This window comes from Cryptomeria japonica, chromosome 3 (genome assembly GCF_030272615.1).
Source record: "Cryptomeria japonica chromosome 3, Sugi_1.0, whole genome shotgun sequence".
NCBI classification, from domain to species: domain Eukaryota; kingdom Viridiplantae; phylum Streptophyta; class Pinopsida; order Cupressales; family Cupressaceae; genus Cryptomeria; species Cryptomeria japonica.
The window spans coordinates 337,721,693-337,738,896 of record NC_081407.1 but is presented as its reverse complement, the minus strand read 5'-3'; the positions used below and the strand labels follow the sequence as shown (position 1 = coordinate 337,738,896).

The window sequence follows — 17,204 nt, the reverse complement described above, 5'->3', positions numbered from 1 at the left end:
GTAGGGTCAGCAATAATGTTCTCATTAATGGTGAGAGGTCTATTTCGTGGAATATTTTCCATAATTCAAAACCTCTTGCTCTTATTCAAGGCTATTCAACCAGAAGATGGGCCGGTGAAGGTATTTTCTATCTGAAAGATATCACGATTAATGAGAATCTCATTTTTTGGGCTAACTTATCCTAGAAATTTGACTTACCAAACTCCAATCAGAGGACTTATAATATTATTCGTGATGCCTGCCATTCTTTGGAACTCCCCAAGAGCTGTATAGTGGATGATGAAAGGTTCCATACTTATACCTTAATGAATGACACTCTTTAAATGAATACAAAAGCTAATCTTGTTTATAAAACGTTGAGTCATAATAATAGCATTATATCTCATATTAACTTTGTATAGTGCATCGATTTATCTGACAGTCATTGGCATAATACAGTGGAGTAGTACCTTGGCTCCAAAAAAAATTCGTTTTAGATTGTTGTTATTGCTTAATAGGCTACCGAGTAAACATGTGAAACATGAGGATGAAATTTGCGATATTTATAAAGTGGCTGAAACTGTCGAGCACTTGTTTTTTTATTGCATCATTGCTAAAGAAATTTGGCTTATGATTGGTATTACTATTCCTAAATTGTGAATATATTGAATATTGTCTCTGGATATGTACATGGTGTTAAAAAGGACAATAATTTATTTTGGTTTAATCTTTCCAGTGAGATTTTATGGTATTTGTTGAAAATCATAAATGAAGACAAGTATCAGGGTTAAGCGAGGGTTCTTACTTGAGTCCTTTCGAAGACTCACTTTTTATCTCATTGACTTGCAGGTCACCATTGTGATGAGGCTTGCGAAGAATAAATTTCAAAAATCATAGAAGATGGACACACCAGAGTTTTCATATATGAGCTTTCCCATGGTTATACTTGGAGCAAGGCTAACATGGAGAGGACACCCTTTGTCAATGCCTTAGCTACATTCATGGAAGAAATCAACGAAGAAAGGAAGATGGAGAGGGAATACACAACCCAACCTGGTTGCTCATGGTGCAGTCCCGGTCAGGGAAGACAAGGAGATTGTCTGGATGGAGGCTCCCCTTGGCTAGACAGCCTGGACGGACCAATAGTTTTTAACATCATTGAGTGCTTTCTTTTTGTATTTTTGCAGTTTGTGCTCAGTCCTAGGTAGCTAGGAAGATTGTATGCATATATCATAGGTTGTATGTATGACTGGCTCTTTTCTGATATGATTGTAATGATATAATGTGTTGAACCTGACTGGATATCATATGGCTGATCTATGATATTCAATATAAAAAACAAATATGCTTATATTACTCAGAAGCACTTAAAGGTTCAAAAATTGTTCTTGAACATTCCTAATAGTATTGGGAGTATACTCCATGCAAGGTGTTTCATGCCTATTATTTTCCTTTGCTGGTACTACTTTTGGGAGTATGCAATAATAATCAAATCTTAGATGTGCTGAGAAAAAAAGAAGAGGAGCAATGAATTAAAATAAATAAATGCCAAACCTGCAATATAGAGAAATGGAAACGAATGTAGAACATATTGAAGGTAATCAATAAAAAGAGAATGGTATCTAATCTTCAAGAACAATGCCCATCTCTATAGTAAATAGATTTAGAATGCTCGCCCCAAACTCTCTCGAGTGCATCCTTAACTGTGGTATAAACAAAGAAGGGTAGTAAGTTAATTAGGCTATTTTTTGGTGGGGAACTCCCCAACTCAAAAGTTAAATTGTTTACGTGAATTCATACGAGGTTAGGGATATATTTCCCGATGATAATCTGGCTTTAATAGATAGGTGATGTGGACCATGCAAATTTAAAAATAATAATCTACAATTATTTTAAAATTTTGAAAATATAATCATTTAATGTTTATCTTTATAATATTTAAATTGTTTTATTAAAATCTTATGTATTATTGTTTATTTTTCATTTTTATGATAAAATAATTTTAAATGGAGTAACATGTAATGAAAGTCATATAGAAGAAATAGTAGATTAGAATAGTTTTTTTATTTTATTTTATAAATATAATTAATTTGTAGTTTTATAAAGTAAATTATAATATTATAAAAAGATATATATTTAATTTTAATTTAATTATTATAAAAAAATTTAAAAATAATTATTTTAGTTTAATATTATTATAAAAATGTTTTAACATTTTTTTGTTAAAAATAGATAATAAACATATTAAAGGATACTTAATGAGACATAATAAAAGATAATTGATGACACAATTTGTCTTAAATAAAAAGTATTAATTGAATATTTTTCTATCCCTCTTGATTTATTGAGCAATCTCTCCATCTCTTCCCCTCTCTCTTATTTCACTTTACCTCTCTTACTCTCACTCCCCCACTCCTCTCTATGTCTTTGTGGCCATATATTTCTCTATGCTATTTCTCTATCTTTCTATCTCTTTTACTATTGCCCTCTCTCTCTCTCTCTCTCTCTCTCTCTCTCTCTCTATCTTTGTATCTCCTCCTCTCTTATTCAATCCCTCTCTCTTTCTCTATTTATTAATCTCTTCCATCTCTACCTATCCCTCCCCCCTTCTCTCTTTATCTCTGTGTCTCCTCTATATATTATTTTCCTTCATATCCATATCTCCCTCTATCTCTACCTCTCTATCTATGATATCTCCTTATGACAATCTATCTCTCTAGCATCTCTCTATCCTTATTTATCGCCATCTCTTCCTCTATTCCTATCTCTTTATATATATATATATATAAATATATATATATATCTCAATGTGTAGAGAGGGGGATATATATATATATATATCCCCCTCTCTACACATTGAGATAGGTCTTTCTCCCTCTCCCCTTTGGTTACCCTTCCATCTCATCCTATCTCCCCCTCCCTTTTTATCCCCTCTCTATCTCTCTCCATCCCTCCCCCTCTTTCTCCCGATTCTTCCTCATTTATCTCTCTAACTCTAACTTTTTCTCCCTTTGTCTTCCTCTCCCTCCCCCTCTTCATATCTCCTTACATCTCTATCACTCTATCCAACCATTTATATCTATACCCATCTCCCTTGTCCCCCTTCCTCAAATATTTCTTCTTGCATTTTATCCTCTATATCCACTTCCCGTCCCTCCCCTCCCCCCTCTCTCTCTCTCTCTCTCTCTCTCTCTCTCTGGATCTTTATATATCACTTTTCTCTATGTTTATCTTTGCATCTCTCACTCAATTTCTCTTCCTCTCTATATATCTATCTATTCCATCTCTATCTATCCCTCTCTCTATATATTCCTATCCTAGATTATCATATCTATATCTCTTAAATTTCAAATATAAATATTTAAGTACATCTATTTTTATTGAGGAACCATTTATTATGACTATATTATTTAAATAAATACTAAAAATTCATTTATAATTCCAAATAACTTACTATAAAATTAATTATTATTTTAAAAATTAGCATGAATAGTAACAATAAGTTCATAATAGTCCAACCACTATGCGGAAGCCAACGCTACCCACATTGGGTTACACATGGCTAAAAGAGAAGGCTTTACTAAAGTCTGGTTGGAGTCTGACTCGCTAAACACTATTAATTGTCTGAGTGGACACACGGATCCTAGCTGGATGACAGCCAGCTTGATCAAGGATTACGGAGATATAATTAATGAGCTGATAGATTTCAAAATCTTGCACATATACCAGGAAGACAACAAGGTAGTGAATCTACTAGTCAATCTGGCGGTGGGATACATGGCAACCAAATGGTGGAGTAGTAGGGATGCCTTCCCCAAAAATCTGTGTGAGCTAGCCCATGTTGATTACTATGTTAATCAATGAATTGTCATCATGAATTGACTAAGTTGATGGGGAAATGACTCTTTTTGGTTTTCCCTAACCGAAGATCTAGAAACCTCCCTGGCGACTCAATTTTTTGCCTTATTGTGTGGTTTTTTGCTATTCTTTGGAAACTTTGTTGGTGTGGCCCATTTCCTATGGCTCATCGGTGCCTTCCTTGGTGTGCCCCATTTTATGCTATTCAACGACCAAGAGCATAATGGGTGGGGATAAGAACAGACAAGAGCCCTCTAGTTGAGAGAAATGGAAGAAGAACAAAGATGTGTGGCAGGAAGTCATCGATGGGGGACTCCTCCCCTACTTGGATCAACTTCATGGCCCTTCTCCTCTGCTCATGGAGGCCTTTGTCAATGGATGGAAAGAATGGAGTCTCATGGCTTATGGCGTTGATTATCTGATTTATGAAATCCTAGTGTCGATGGTCACTAGTCTGGCTACGACTACCTAAAGATTTTATAAGGATAAGAAAAGTAGGGAGGAGGACTAGATGAGTTTCTTTAACAAAGACAAGGAGCACTCTAGAGTTACCAAGATGGCCGATGGCGGCTACAATAGAAAAGATCTCATGGCTCCCTGGGCTGACATATCCGAGTTTATAATGAGGTATATTACGCTCAATGGAAGATATGCTAGCATCTTTTCTTACCATTTCACCATTTTAAATCATTTTAGGCATGGTAAAATCATTTATGTTCCTTTCTATCTGGCCTCCTCTCTTGAAAATAGCTTGGAAAAACATTTGGAGAACCCTAGCAACACTGTTCTCCATGAGGGACTTATTGTCCTCATCATGGAGTACACTAAATCCCTTGAAATTGTGCCCCCCTCTTTCTAAGACTAGCCTTCAGACTAATATCCTAGATGTCTCTGACTCAGAAATGGACTTGGAAGAAAGTGGGATTCCTCTTGATGAACCTAAATTCAAACCTACAGATGAAGGGAAGATGATGGTCACCCCTGGGATGCTTAGCAGCAAGAATCCTCCCAGATGGGAGGCTAGAAAATACAAAACCACCAACAAACTGATCTCTAAGGCTGAGCCCCTCTGTTAAAAGAAAAAGTTGGCATCTAAGGACCATAGCTTGAAGCTTATGGACCAGGGAATTAAATTGGACATCCCTATCGATGTCCTGAAAGAAAAATAGGGGACCATAGCCAATGAAGAGAATAGTGGGATTCAGAGGATGGGTAACTTGATGAATTTGGTTATGGAAGCTACTAGAAGTTAGGAAAGCTGTTGGAAGTGAGTTGAGCACGAAATTGATACCCTCAAAATGGGGGTTAAAGAGATTATTGATATCTTTAGTTCCTCCCCTAAGCCCAGCAAACCTCAGAAACACATGATTATGACCCAAAACCTCTCCCAAGATGTTGAGGTGATGAAATGCAATCACAAACAAAGGATTGAAAAAGTGGAGTAGTCTATGGATGAGATTAAGAGAAATCTCAAGAACCTGGTTGACATAAGCAAAGAAGCCATGAACAACAGTATAGAGGGGCTTGAAAATATTAATGCCATGGTTGATGATTATAGATCCTACCATAGCGAACTGATGAAAGATCTTGGAGGGGAAGATATGGATGCTAGAGATAGCAAAACCACTAGTCCTAGTTCCAGAACTAGAAGTAGGAGCAGCAACAAGGCTACCACTAGATTCATTATGGAGGAGCTGGAGGAAATCAACAAGATTTCCATCCAAAAGAACAAGGGTCTGGTGCTCTCTCTTAATTGAGAGTTTTTCAATTTTTTTGTCTTGTTTCCTTTGTTTTCATGGCTGCTCAGAGATGCTCCCCTACTTTGATGTTGGTTCATGTCTATTTGGCTAATACTGGGCGCTCGCTTGGTATTCAACCCTGACTGCGTTCGCTTTATGTTTCAGGCATGAGGTTTTATGTTTGGCCTAATTACATCAAGAATTTCACCCAGCCTCATCTGGGTATGGTCCAATTAGCTTTATGATGGCAACGTGACACTGGAATCTTTCTCTGAGTCATTTTATATATCCTTTTAATGATTAGTAGAAAATGGCTCCTGGTTGAGATGGAGATGATGTTTAAAATTTCCATGGACTTGCTAGAGACTGAACCCAAAAACTCCCTGTTCAGGTGTTTTACCACTCAACACCCTTTTGCAAATTAATGTCACAAAAATTGTATCTCTGTCAATGATGACAGTGCCTCCACTACTAAACCACTTAATTACAGGAATCCTATCGTGCAAAATGGGCTCCACTTCAATCAATTGCTCTGGTTTCCTACATTGCTCAATTTCTAAGTTCAATATGAAAAAAATTTAATATAGCAAAATACCAAAAGATGGAAGTACCTTGAAATGCCCATGGCGATAGTGGGAGCATTCGTGCTGTCATTTATAATGCATCAGTTGTGCGAAGTGGTGCGAAGCTACCTACCTGACCCAAATATATGTTTTTCTCAATTTTAATAGCTGAGCTGCATGAATGAGAAATTATTTAAAAAATTATTCTGAACGCAGACGTCTCTTCACTCGAGCGTTTCAACCCAGCCATTACGATCTTGGTCCAGTCATTGAGAAGGACAGAGTGTTTACATTGTAAATAATTATAGATGGGATTCTATTCAAGTGAATTGTATTCAAGTGGGCAAAGAATCACCCCACTAGCATCCTCAACCACTCATCAGTGGGCTGAAGCAAGAATCAACCTACTGGCATTCACAGTTGCCATTTGCATTCCAAACTATGCCCTTGAACTTGTTTGAAGCAAATCCAAACACTGGTAAGGCTATCTTTCACTATCATATCTAATGATATAGAATTAATATATCCTCGCCACAATAGAAGACAAGTAGTAGATTAATGACTGCACTTTTCCATCTGAAATTGGCTATTAATACCATTGTCTTAATGACTATTATTTAGTGGAAAATAAAAAAGATGCAGTTTTAACAGTGCAATTTGAATTTCACAACTCCCATTCATGTTGTTCATGAACCATGGTTGTCCTATTATATGCTCTATTTTCCCTCTTTCGCATATATTATAGAGCTTGCAATGTGTGAAGAAGCAAAATTAGTGTTTGGAATCTTAATAACCATAACTTAAATGATTTCTAAAACTTTCAACTTCCTCACATGACTTTGGTTGCTTTGGTTATAACAGATTCTACAAGTACTTGAATACATACTTCTCAGTGCATATCGCATATATCAAGTAGCTACAATGTCTCCTTCCCTTTCTCTATTTATTCATTTTCAGAAAATAATATAGGAGTGTCATAATGATGTTCATAGTTATATAATGATATTGTCAAAGATTTATTTTTGTATCTGTTTCCTCCAATATATCCTAAAATTGGTTTGTGAAGAACAAAATAGAAATCTAGACATCTCAAATATAAAAAACAAACATGAAACAATTTACAACCGTATTTATACAATGTTAGAATGAAATGGGTACTCATTATGTGAAGAATTTCATTTTAAATTGGTCATTCTCTTTTAAGTCAATTTTGTTCCAGTTCTATTTATCATCAGTAATTGCACCAATTCCACTATGGTAAATCTCATTATAAAATGCAGTTGCGGCCTGGTTATTGAATTCATCTCCAGAATTTAGAAATTTTGTTTTATCATAAAATTTGACATTTACTCTTTAAGACTCTACATTGCACAATTATTTTGCAATACAATGAAGGGTAATGCTATAAATATGAATAACATTTGATCAAAAAAGTTGTTTCCAAAAGCAAGAGTTCCCTTATTTACAAACCTGAGCCAAACATTGCCTTCAAATTCCAGGCCTAAAGAATTTTGTCATGTTCTTCTCACAGCTATATTATGTAGATTTGTAATGCTGAAGTGGACATTTCTAGTTACCATTTGCAAAGGATACCAATTAAAAAAGTTCTGTCACATTGGCTTTGCTTCAACGAACTTTAAAAATTGGATTTACTTCCTTTAAAGTAATTTACTTGACTGAAGTTAAAAATGATATTGAAAAGGATCATAATACACGGTAACCACTATGAAAAAGTTGGCCACTCGTTTGAGATACTAGGATAAGAATCAGTCATCACAAAGAATGTCAATTCACCTTATTGTTTAATTCGATTACTGAATATTTATGGCTTTCGTGATGTCAATTGACCTTATTGTTTAATTTGATTACTGAATATTTATGGCTTTCTTTAGTTGGAGTAATCGCTTCGCGTCCTCTATTTTGTTAGACAATGGTTAACATACAATACTTCTCCTATCATAACCATGTATTGAAGTTTCAATAATTAGTACAAAGTATTTCAATAATGAAATTATAGTAAAAAAAATCGACTAATTGCATTTCTAGATTTTTCAATTAAATTCGTGACAAAGTTATCATTACGAATTTTGTGAAAACTCAAATTTAAACTTGTACCTTGCAAATAATTCACTAAATTTCAAATTCTACTTATAATTAATAAATATTGTTAATAAATGCATCTAATTAAAATTTAATTGACATGTTTACACATATATTTTAATTATGTAATTCTTATGTTCAGTATTTTGTATACAAATTAATAATGCATCACCTCAAATGAGTATTAGTTACATTAAACAAATACAAATTTTGTTAAAACTCAAATTAAAACTTTTGCCTTACCAATATTTCACTAAATTTCAAACAATTAAATAAAACAAAACAAATTTAAGAAAATAACATACTAGTTACAATAAATAAATATTTCTAATAATTATAACAAATATTATTGAATACATTATCCGATTATACTTTTATACAAACATCAAGTTGATAATGATCATATAATTGAATTTTAATATTTTATTTAAATTATGTGAATTTGCATGATAATTAGTTTGTGTGTAATGTTGGATGTGTCTTAGTTTTCACGGCATACCAATTATTAACTCATTTGTATAAAGGTTCAAATATGTTATGCAGTGATAACTAAGACACATCCAACATTACACACAAGACCAACTACCCGGCAAATTCACTTTATTAAAATAAAATATTAAAATTCAATTATATGATCATTATCAACAATTGTATGAATAATTATGATAATATTAAAATTTAAAATTGTATGATCAATTATCTCTTATTGTGAAAGTTATTTATCACTGTTCTGCACATGTTTGACTTATGATCAAATTTGAAATTAAAATATTAAAATTATATTAAAATTCTATATCAACAAACCACACACTTAATTATCATATTAAAATTCTATATCAACAAACCCCACACACTAGCACATTTCAGATCCTCGCAAGTTGTGAATTCCTTCACCAAGTTGCAATGAAGAGCTTGATCCTACTACACCTTTATTTTGATCAAGCCGTAAAATATTAAAATTAAAATTTTGATATAGAATGGGAGAAAACCAAGGACACCATTGCAAAATACGTGAAAACTCACACTTTGGAAAATGAGACTTGAACAGGAGCTTTATGATCTCCAATAGAGTCCAACCTCTAAAAATTGCAATTTATAGAAAATTCAAAACACCAAAATCATAAATTGTTTGTACCACTATGAAGCTCTTGAAAAAATAGGCCAAAGACCGATCCTACAACCGATCTATAGACAATAACCGGTTTAGCAAGAAGAAAGAGAAAAATAACCTGAAAGGGAAGAAGACAACTGAGGAAATAAGAAATAAAATGAACAAAAACATGGATCAATTTTCTAGTAGATTTGAAGAAAAGTATACTGCAATATAGAAGCCTACAAATCTTGAACTTCGACTATATTAGGCAAAACAAAAGTAAAAGATAATACTTCATGATCATTCAAGGAGCAGACCAAGATGCTAAAAGACATAAACATATATCATTGATAGTATCCAAAAGAGGTTCTTATGGTCAGGAGTGGAGGATAAAAAGAGAATTTTGTTGATTGCTTGGAATAAAGTGTGTAAGCCTAAGAAATTAGGAGGCATAATTTATAACCTTTGATTGTTTACCTAGGGGATCTTATCTTTGGAATAGTATTATAAAGGTTAGAAGTTTTGCTGCTAAAGGTGCTGGTTGGAAATATATTGAAAAAAACAATCTTTTTCAAATATAATTTTTATTTTTTGTTTTATTTAAATTATTGTATTAGTCATTACATTTATCATGTTATATTCATGACAAGATTTTTTTTTAATTATTTATTAAATAGATCTTAATATTTATTACGGTTAGAATAATATTTTAAATTAAACCCTATTTATAACTCTATATCAAATCATAACATTAATATTGAAAAAAAAACTCATTTTGAACCATAATACTAATTGAACATTAAATGAAATTAAACACCAACACTAAACAAATTCAACCATAATAATCACAACCCTAAACCATATGAAACCATTACCCTAACCTTAAACCAAAACGAATCCTTACCCTAACTCTAAACTTTACCCTAACTCTAAACCAAATGTAATTCTAACCCTAATCCTAAACCTAATTGAATATTCTACAAAATTAAATTGTAAAATATAATAATAAGTATAACTTTTTATACCTTTAAGTAAACTAAATCAAATTACTAATATACTTTTTATAATAACTTAAATTTAAACAAATAAAATTAATTAAATAATATAATTTAACAATTTTTTAATTAAATCAAATAAATTAAACTAAACTAAATCAAATAAATTTAATTAAATTAAATTAAACTAAATTAATTAACTTAAATTACATTAAAAAATATTTTAATACTATAATATTATATAAATGTAAACTTAATTTAGTACTTTATTCTATATTAAATTGAATACTAAACCTTAACATAATTAAAGACTAAACCAAACAAAACATTGACAAAAAATCAAATTGAACAAAATTTTAAACCGTAACTCTAACCTTGCACCAAATTGAACCCTACATTAACCTAATAATTATCTTTAATTTTGACAATTTGAATCTAAACCAAATTGTACCATAATATTAACACTATACCAGTAAAATCCTAACCATAAACAAAATTTAACCTTAACCCTAAAATTAACCTTAACCATGATAGAACAATAAACTCAATTATCAAACTCAAGCTTCAACCTAATCCTATATGAACATTAAGCTAGATTGAACTGTAACACTAAATGAAATTGTACCCTAACCTTAATATTAAATCAAATTCAATAGTAACCTTGAACCCTCACATTAAACTTATATTACAATTAGGGTTATAATTTATTTAATTAATTAATTAGAAATAAATTATTAAACTTATAAATATAAGTTTATTTACTCCACTTATATGTACTAGTTTGATTGAATTTTTTATTACGTATTGATTCATTATAATTAATTAATAGTTATTATTTTAAAAATTAAAATAATTATGCAATAACTATAAATATTTAATCAATAAAACACCTTAGACTTTGAATTTCAACATTACATACTACAATTATGGGCACTCTTTACTACATAGTTGCAATACATATGACTAGAAAGACAAGTACTCCCCACTACTACGCTTGTTTTCTTTTTAACATGCTCACCTGATTTAAGATAGGTTAAATAGATGGTCACATTAGAAACATTTAAGATAGGTCAATATTTATCTTATTTATTTTAATTTACATTTTTTCAGCCAAATTTAATCTGATTAATATAATTTTGGAAGACACTAAATTATAGATCTTCACACTAGAAGAATTTAAGATAGGTTAATTTTTTTCTTATTTATTTTAATTTTTGAAGGGTTTTTAATGATTCCACCAAAAACACCAAATTAAATAGATGGTCACATTAGAGACATTTAAGAGAGATTAATATATATCTTATTTATTTTGATTTACAATTTTGCAGCGGAATTTAATCAGATCAATATAGTCATGGAAGACACAAAATTAAATAAAACAGATCTCTCACACCAGAACCATTTAAGATAGGTTAATTTTTCCCTTATTTATTTTAATTTATATTTTGTAAATGTCGGCTGCTCTTAGCTCAAAAAGTGATCCGGTGACTTAGTGAAGTCCTTCTATCAAATGCCTATAAAAGGGGTTGAGGATGGTGTAATCCACATTGAAAAAAAAAAAGGACTCCCTTAATCCAGTGTTCAAGAATACAAACTAGTAATCGTTGGAAAGTTCCAGATCTAAATTAAAAATGGAGAGAAAATCCATAGAAATGAAGCAAGAATCTATCACAATAGTTGGAGACGAAGAAGAGCGTGGAATATCTAAACTGCCTCAAGAAATGAAGAAATTGGTTTTCTCAAAACTTCCATTTGAATCAATCTATAGCTCTCGCATGGTTTGTAAGGAATGGAATTTTATTTTGTCTTCAATGCTTACCCAACATCCATGGCTTCTCATATGTGGTCGCGAAAAGAATAGAAATTATTGTATGGCCTACTCCTTTTCCCTACAAAAATGGACAACCCTGCCTCTCTCTTTTCTCCCAAATTCTGAGGGATGTATCGAGCACAATAGAGATTGTTACTGTATGAGAGATGTATCAAGCACAGCGCAGGGGTTACTACTCTTTAGACAAACACCCACTCACCAATTATGTGTTTGCAATCCCCTTATGAGATCTTATGCAGAAATAAAAATGGATGTGATGTTCAAATGTATCCAAATTGTAGGGGGAGGAAACAAAGAGCCCTATTTGGTAGTGTGGTCCATCTGTGAAATTTTTTCGTTCAAAATCTACCACTATTTTCAAGATTCATGGAGCATTAAATTTCAGTTTGCAGGAGAAAGGGATGATAATTTATTATGGTATGAACTACTTGGAATGGTTGAGTGCAACGGCGTTCTTTTCTGGAGGGGAAGATTGCCTGCAACTATTGTGGGTTACAAAATCAAAGATGAGGGTTTCATTACCCCTGTTAAAGTAGCTCCATTACCCACCCAAATGAATAAAGATCTGAATGCGCATGTTATATCATCTATTTTACCTATGAGTTTGCCCGTTTTTAATATGGTTTCATATGGTTCGTCAGTTCTTATAGTGGGGAACTCTCATGAGCCGTCTGCACCTGCACTCAACATTCCTAGACAGGGAGGAAGTGACCCATCGTTTGGCAGAAAGATGGGTATAGTTATCTGGGAGTTGTTTCAGGATGAGGAAGATGAATTGGTTTGGAAGTGGAAAGAATTTGCAAGAATGCCTCCACATTCACTCCCTGGATTTTTGGAAGATGCAGATATTTGGTATCCCAAGTGTGTTTGTGTGGGAGATTACCTGTGCTTCCCCAGTCTATGGGGATGCGAAAGTGCAGCAGTGTTTGCATATAATCTGAAGGAAAAGTTTTGGCAACGCCTTCCTCCCTGTAAAATTGAGCATAGTAAACGGATTTTGATGGGGAGGATGATGTCCTTCGAACCAAGCTCAATCATTATCGGTTCTGAGGAAAATCGAGCTAATGAGCAATTATATCGAGAAAACGAGGGATAACATGATTTTTAATTAATTTATATCAGCTATGATTTTTATTCTGTCCCTTCAATATTCCTACAAGTTGGAAGTTTCTTTGGCAGTCCTGTCATTTGGGATAAATACTTAGGTTTTAAAATCTGGTGAACTGAAGTGATCAGATTTCAAAACAGAATTGTCATCTGTCTATCAAAAGCAGAGAATTTAGTCTAGTATGAAAGTGCTCTCTAATATGGAGTAAAACATAAAAAGTTTATGGTATCGACTGTTCAGAAATATCCACTTGTAAAAAGACTGGGTATGCTAGCACTGCCGCTTTTACATTTCACTTTTTTCCATTTCATGTCCATTTGTAATTATTTAGAGGTTTTAAATTGTAATGTTGATTTGTTAATTACTGTCATTTCTTATTATGTGTGTAAAAATTTTTTTAAGCTGAAGATAAGAAAAACATACATTATAAATATCAAAATTATAAAATATGAGATTTTAAATTCCTAAATAATGTACTCTCCATATTCTAAGCTTTGTCTACATCTAAGTAAAATCATGCAAAAGTAACTGTATTTTTTATTTCAATCTTCAAGGACATCATTAATGAAGGCTTTACATATTTATATAAACATGAATTTAATATAACACATTAAAAACTTAGAGATTCATATATATCAAATTCTATAAGATCTTGAAGTTGAAGTTGAAGATGATTTAATCATGGAAAGGACTGACTAGTTAATTGAATAGTTTGAATTTAAAAGAGTAGATCATGATAGAAAATTGGATGATTATGGAGTTATCCCATCTAATATGGCTATAGAATCTACAATTTTAGTGTAAATTTTTATTTTCAATGATATTTTTGTCATGGATATTTTCTTTTCTAGGAATAAGCTTGCTATCTCAATTTCTTTTCTCACTTATAAATGTAGATATTTGTGTGCTACTATTTATAGTAATAATTTCTATAAGTTGATTAAACTTCCACCATTTTAGACTTATTTATATATTCTCTATTTCATACTCTATTAATTCTAATTTTGGAAGATGCTCATTTATAATTGTATATATTTGTATGCTACTATTTAAAGTTATAATTTATATCATGTATAAGTTGGTTAAACCTCGATCAATTTAAAGTTATTTATATATTCTCTATTTCATACTTTATTCATTCTAACTTTGGAGGACGTGTGATTTTTGAATTCTGATGGACTATTGGTGCCTACCAGAAGATCCAATTTTGACATGCTATTAGAGGTGACTCTACATTGATGCTTTCTTTTCATGAAGGTTTGTAGATCCAAATAGAAGAGGGTTCCTCTTGTTGAAGATCTACAATCATTTTTCATCTAGAACAATTTCTTCTGTAAGAAATCCCTCTCACAAAAACATTCAATTGATAAACTTCTAATATACAACAATTCTTTGATAGACATGTTTTACTTGAATCTTCTTTCTGTAAGTGTATAACAATTGTAGATGCTAAATATGCATTCTTTGAGCTATTAGTTCCTGCCAAGGAACTATAGCGGAGGCAGTCATATTAAACCGTGATTAATCATTTTTCAGCGAGCCAATCAAATTGTTCCATTTCTTTTCATAAATTTATTTTCCAATTTTAGTTATAGACAACTTGAATACTAATCAAAAATATTTTGGCAGTCTGTGATTAGCGTTGCAGGTGGTTGGCAGATGGGTTTGTAGATATCAATGCAAGAGAACGCACTACCAACGAGGTCTCTGTCAGTGCGTTGCTGGAGCTGGTGACACGAATAACATAGACTTCATTTAATTGTTGCTGGAGCTGGTGAACAGGTAAACAGTTGGCCTCTCCCAATTTTTCGTGTCCTCATTGTTTCTAGTGGCATTCAGTTTTACCAACATGTATTTTGCATGCCAGTTAGGTATGGAGCTGGTGACACGAATAACATAGACTTCATGCTGAAGAACAACCGATTTAAATTAAATTCAGGGACTTCTAAATCTGCTGATATCTGCAAGCTTTTCATTTCTTGCAAGCGCAAAGACATAAATTTATTTGACCTGAGTTTTTTGGTTTTCTCAATGTTGTTTGCGACAGGGAATAATTAATATGTGTGGGCTTGGAACTACTGCTGAGCTTTTAGTTTTTTCAAATCTCCATTTGATTTTTTTCTTCCACCGGGGGGATTCAATCGTAGAATTAGAATTAACGACTGTATCAAGCGTCCTCAAAGCCATGCAAGGATTATTGACAGGTATTTGTTTACACAAGCAAACACCCATTTCATAATTAATTTGAATTCTACCACACTCCATTTTTATCATAAATTCAATAAATCTTTAAAAAATTTTACTTACAAAGTGGTCTGCTCCCAAAACCCAAAAGAAATACAGATTCTTATAAGATTTTATGTATCCCTTCGAAACTTTCTTGTAAGATTTTAAGTATCCCTTGGTTACAGTTCTGTTGCAGTAAAGTGGTATGTCTATTACAGCTATAAATTTTTTTGTGGGTATGTCAATGATATAGATTTGAGAGGAATAGCCAACTAAAGCAACGAGTTATTATAAGTTTTCTTCTGTTCCAAGGGTTGCACAGATCAAGTCCACCTGCAAGATAATTTCATTGGGGATCAGCATAGATCCTGTACGGGCACCCAACCCAGGAGCCGTTGAATTTTAGTTCGTTGCATCTTCTTGAAATAGCAAACCGGGCGATAACCAAGCTAAGGGCGAAGGAAGTTAATGAAGTGGATATAGAATCTCCATATTATATATGGTTTGTTGCCACTACATATCTATTGACATAAATACTTATGTTTGTTGGTAAAGATAGTATAGAAGAGCATTAGAGAGATTAGTTAAGGTTCCTCTTTTCTTGTTAAGTCATTTTCTTTCTCCACTTCGTGTATTAATCTTTTGATGTCTAATTTCTTGAATAAATTCAGAATGCCATTATTTTGAATTGCTTTTCTCAAGCTTTTGGGCTCAAGCAGAACTAACTGTTGGTTAGATAGCACTAAATTCCAATTACTTATTAAATTAAATGGATGAATGCAATTAGAAACATCAATGTTATTTGTAGTGTATTCAGTGTAACACTATGGTAACATTGTGTAAACAAAGATAATGTATTTGTAAAGAAAAAATTAATCCACCGGGGCTATATAATTCTATTAAATAAGTGGGGAAACGCAGGAATGAAATCTTCAAGCTTCTGGGCTCAAGCAGAACTAACTTATGTGCCATAAAAACATAGAAATTTGTAATGGAATGCAATATGATGCATTTAAAAATTAATAATATTGAGTTATGAATTGATTTGCTTTTAATGTTTTTTTTTTTTCCTAATTTCAATATTAAATACATTTATTTAAATCAAACCATCATACAAGTTCACATATTATTTTTAATTCTTATCATTAATTCTTATCATTAGATTTGATATCATCTTAGAGGCATACAAAACATTCATTAGATTTGATATCATCTTAGAGGCATACAAAACATTTTAGAGGCATACAAAACATTTGTTTACTAGTTCACATATTATTTTTAATTCTTATCATTAGATTTGATATCATCTTAGAGGCATACAAAACATTTTAGAGGCATACAGAACATTTGTTTACTATTATAAGTAATTTTTGATATCATCTTAGAGGCATACAAAACATTTTAGAGGCATACAAAACATTTGTTTACTATTATAAGTAATTTTTGAGATATAGATAATTTTTGAGATATAGAATATTTTTTAGTTAATACATATCTATTAGGTATTTGATGTATTTGATTTTATTTATTTTACTAATCATTTATAAATGTTAAACAATTTGCAAGCAAAAATAAATAAATTAGAGTTGAAAGTCTTTAAGTTAGTTTTAACATTTTGAACCTTTATGGGGACTCCATTTTGAACCTTTATGGGGACTCTAAGGTCTTCAATTTTGAGTTTTAAGCTTCATTGGAGAAATTGCTCAGGTTGA

The 17,204-nt window shown here is 32.0% G+C and overlaps 1 long non-coding RNA gene across 1 annotated transcript; it reads left to right on the top strand.

The window, feature by feature from the left end:
* The first annotated feature begins 15,191 nt into the window (after nt 1-15,191).
* LOC131067194 (uncharacterized) lies at nt 15,192-16,180 on the top strand. The gene is made up of 2 exons (XR_009111785.2): nt 15,192-15,470; nt 15,746-16,180. It is a non-coding gene; the product is annotated as an uncharacterized LOC131067194 (long non-coding RNA).
* Nucleotides 16,181-17,204: the final 1,024 nt, after the last annotated feature.